At 39.5% G+C, this 4,545-nt stretch overlaps 1 pseudogene; it reads left to right on the top strand.

Moving 5' to 3' along the window:
* The first annotated feature begins 3,222 nt into the window (after positions 1-3,222).
* Positions 3,223-4,069, top strand: LOC110286041 (E3 ubiquitin-protein ligase SIAH1A-like; annotated as a pseudogene).
* Positions 4,070-4,545: the final 476 nt, after the last annotated feature.

Below are 4,545 nucleotides of genomic sequence, written 5' to 3'. Positions count from 1 at the left end.
AAGACTAGAACTGAGGAGAGTTGAGACATGGTTTTCCTCGGGAAAATTGTATGCTGATGGTTAAAGAGAAACAAAACAATCCGAGATGTCATTGAACCCCACAGTGTAGAAATAGCCCATTCGTGACAAGAAAATGCAAAATGGCAAATGGCAAAAAAAGAATCAGAACGTGCTGACAGAGAAAGATATTAAAAATGGTGCTGGAGTACTGGGAAAGATAAAGCAGGCACAGAACGGAATCACATCAGAAAACACATTAGGCACTATCAGACAGGAAAAGGAATTTTGGTGTAGAAATGTAATGTTAGACTGCTGATGTTGACTCAGTCAATAAATCTATAAATAATGTTGGATGTTGTTTCCCCATGTTATATTCAGGAGAATGCTAAGGATGTGTTACCTCACTTCCTTGAAACTGTTTGAGGTCACTCACAGTACCTGCCTATGGTATAGCTTGGGCTTACCAAACGGAAAAGTGTAGAGAGAATATCTTATGTCTGTATGGATGCAGCACCTGTCAATAATAAATCTGATGGCCTATGCCTGAGGCAGGAAATAGAAGGATGGACATCTGGGAGGCAGAACGAATTCTGGAATAGAACCTAGTGAATATCCCCCCAGGAAGATGTGAGGAGATGGACACTTGGAATCTGAGCACAGTGACCAGAATGTAGGTTAAAATAAGTGGGTTATCTTAAGTTATGATTCTAGTCAGAGAAGAGCCTAGCTATATGGCTAAGGTATTGGTAAATATAGTTTGAATCTGAGTCTTGTTTCTGGGAGTACAGGACTGGGCGGAAGAACCAGACCCCCACCTCAACAGGAAAGATAAGAAAACACCTTTGTTTTCCTTCTGCACACCGTGTCAAGGAGAAAGTATTAAGTTCTAAATCTTCTGTTTGAGCTCCTAACAAATTTGTTTATTTAATCGAGTCATAAAATTTAGCCCTTAGATGTGGGACTTTGGCCACTGCATGTAAATGGCAACCTTAGATTTCCTGAAACATCTCTTGCTGACCTTCCAAATAAGAAAGCGCCTGGTACCTTGCATTTGGAAAATTTAAGAACATCCGGGACAACAGTGGGACATTTCAGCAAAATATCTCTGATGTACTTAGAACAGTCGATGAAATTTAAAGAGGAATCTTAACATTGCCTCCTCCTCTCCTGCCTAACGTATTCATTTCCAAATGTCAATGTTAATACTTTTCCACCTGAACTTGCTAAACTGGTGCAGAAGGATTATAAACTTATCAATAAAGTCAGAATGAAAAAAAAAAGTACTGCAAGATTTAATTTTCAGATCCCATGAATTTCTATTGATTTGGGAGGACACAGCCCAGAGTAGTGAGGAAGTAATCTACACTTTGTATCAAGGATACCTATCTCAAATGCCTTTGTTACAAAGCTGTCACTCTGCGGAAAATAGGTTACACTGTTGATGAGAAAACTCATGAGAATCTTCCTGGATATTACATTTTCCTAACATCACTTTTAAATGTGAAAATAAAAAATGGCAATAACCTAGTAAAGATGTGATCTCCCATACCTCAGAAAAAAATTTTTTGCAAGGAAAGCTTAAAAGAGAGAAAATAAGGGGATCATATTTAAAATGACCTTCCAAGAAAACCCACAGAAGAGGTAAAATTCTTGTAATCTTGTCTCAGAATTTATGCTTTGGACCATAAAATGTCAATTATTAGAATTAGCAAAAGCAAAAGATCTGCTGAAGAGAGCAGTCTTGCTTACAGTCGTGCCATTAAGAGTTTCTCTCTGTGTCTGATTTTCCAAATCAAAGGAACAAAAGTGCTAACGTGAAAATCAAAAGGGAAAAATGTATATGAATAATTACGTTCAAGTATGGATTTGGTTGGCATCCTCAATAGCACTAATTTAGCACATTTCCCTTTAGGTGGAGCTCAAACGAATAGCCCTGCTTATTATCCATTATGTGGACATGCCTACAGGACACGGCAGTAGCATACCTCCCTCCAGTAGGAATCTATATTAGCATACACAAAGTGAATGAAAAAATAGGGGAAGGGGTGCTGAATCCTAAATTCAGTCATGAGAGATTTGTAGATAAACGTCCAAGGTAAACTGAAGAAAATCTTTGTCCTGAGTAAATATGTATCAAAGTACTAAAACATATAAAATGGTATATGTTACATATATTACAGTACAATTATAGAGAAATTTTCATCCCCTATCCTCTTCAGCCATAGTCACCTCATGGCTTCACATTAAATACCTTGTATTTCCCTAGATTTCTCCTGTGTTCTTGACCATCTATGCCTTTGTGAATTCTACCCCATCCGTTTGGGAAATTTCTCTCTTGCTCATTTAAATATTCATGAATCCCCTTCCTCTAATACGTATTAAATGTGCTTAGGAGGTTAATTAAGTCATAGATGAGAGTAGTTTGCACCCTTCATAGCCACGTCTACATGACAATGACAGACATATAGACCGAGCCAATGAAATATGATGAACAGTTATCTCGGGATTGTGCAAGAGTGGGGTGAGGATTGAGTGAAACTTTAAGATTTAGATAAGGGTTTTGTTCAGTTTTGCTTTTGTTCTTGATGATGACGAATTTAAAATTTTTGTTGGTTGCTTATTTGTTCAATGAGGTATGCATCAGATATCAAGATTAGAAGCAAGGTAATGGAACCATTAGGAATGGCCTGTGCCACAGCATAGCGACTTGGCATTATATGCTCTGTCAAGGATTCTAAACAGTTTAATCTGGCTGAGAACATACTAGGTATGTTTCATTTCTTTATTTTTAGTTGGTAGAGACAGATAGATGGTGATTCCTACGTTACTGTATGAAGATGTTCAAATTAGTCCAATAGAAGAGAAATGACTGAGCATTTTAAGGGTGGCCTACAGCATTAGTAAATTTGGGATTTAGAAATATCACTTAGTAACTATAAAGGTTATAGTAATGATGATATAAGGGTTTAAAACAGTCATTAAAAAGTATATGATGGACCGGGCCTGGTGGCGCACGCCTTTAATCCCAGCACTCGGGAGGCAGAGGCAGGTGGATTTCTGAGTTCGAGGCCAGCCTGGTCTGGACAGCCAGGGATATACAGAGAAACCCTGTCTCGAGAAAAAAAAAAAGTATATGGTGGTCCGGTTGGTCTCGGCGCCAGGAGAGGTAGAGGCACGGCCCGTGGTGGCAGCGACTGGCCATGTTATAAGGGGCCCACAGATATGAGCCATCTGACTGCTACAGCATTACCCACTGGCACCTCAAAGTATCCACGATCCCAGAGGATACCTGCCTTGACTGACACAACTGCATCCAACAATGACTTGGCGAGTCTTTTTGAGTGTCCTTTCTGCTTTGAATATGTGTTGCCACATAGTCTTCAGTGTCAGAGTGGCCATATTGTTTATAGCAACTGACGCCCCAAAGTTACATGTTGTTCCACCTGCCAGGGCCCATTGGGATCCATACACAACTTGGCTATGTTGAGAAAGTGGCCAACTCAGCACTCTTCCCTTGTAAATAGGCCTCTTCTGGATGTGAAATAACTGCCGCACACGGAAAAGGCAGAGCACGAGGAACTCTGTGAGTTCAGGCCTTACTCCTGCCCCTGCCCTGGTGCTTCCTGTAAAGTGGCAAGGCTCTTTGGATGCTGTCAAGCCCTACCTGATACATCAGCACAAATCTATTACCACCCTGAAAGGAGAAGATATAGTTTTCCTTGCTACAGACATTAACCTTCCTGGTGCTGTTGACTGAATGATGATGCAGTCTTGATTTGGGTTTCCTTTCATGTTAGTCTTGGAGAAACAAAAATGCGATGGCCATCAGCAGTTTTTTGCAGTTGTTCAGCTGATGGGAACACGAAAACAAGCTGAAAATTTTGCATATTGACTTGAGCTAAATGGTCATAGGCAGAGATTGACTTGGGAAGCGACTCCTAGATCTATTCATGAGGGAATTGCACCAGTCATTATGAATCTTGACTGCCTAGTGTTTGACACCAGCATTGCACAGCTTTTTGCAGAAAATGGAAATTTAGGCATCAGTGTAACTATTTCCATGTGTTGAAACTGCAATAAAATATTTCTGGCCAGTGTTTAAAATTCACATTTGACTTCACAGAGAATAAGGCATTTCTGCTTGCTAACCTAAAACTCTCCTAGTAGGTAGAAGCTAGACATGAAGGTAAATAAAAGGAAAGATGTAAATACAGGAAACAGTTACACATAGTAACACTAATATATTTTTTAAAAATTCAACAACAAACCACTGGAAAAAATATATATACCCAAGTTGGACATCTTTTGTATTAAGAAAGGAAATATTATAAAATATTTCTAAGCTTTGTGTTTGTTGTAGATTGATTGTATTGTTGACAATTTTTGGCAAGGTGTGTCCCTGCATGCATGCTGTAAGTGTGCGGTTGGGTTTCCTTTAACTGACACACCATCTGTGTGGTCACGAACCACTGCTTTCCCCTTGTAAGTTAACACATAGTGCTGCTGTGGTTTTGTTTTTGTTTTGGTGTGTGTGTGGGGGGGGTG

The sequence above is a fragment of the Mus caroli genome, unplaced genomic scaffold (genome assembly GCF_978045245.1).
Source record: "Mus caroli unplaced genomic scaffold, Mus_caroli_1 scaffold_20, whole genome shotgun sequence".
Lineage (NCBI taxonomy): Eukaryota > Metazoa > Chordata > Mammalia > Rodentia > Muridae > Mus > Mus caroli.
The sequence above is the reverse complement of the archived record's forward strand: the minus strand, read 5'-3'. Positions and strand labels throughout refer to the sequence as shown.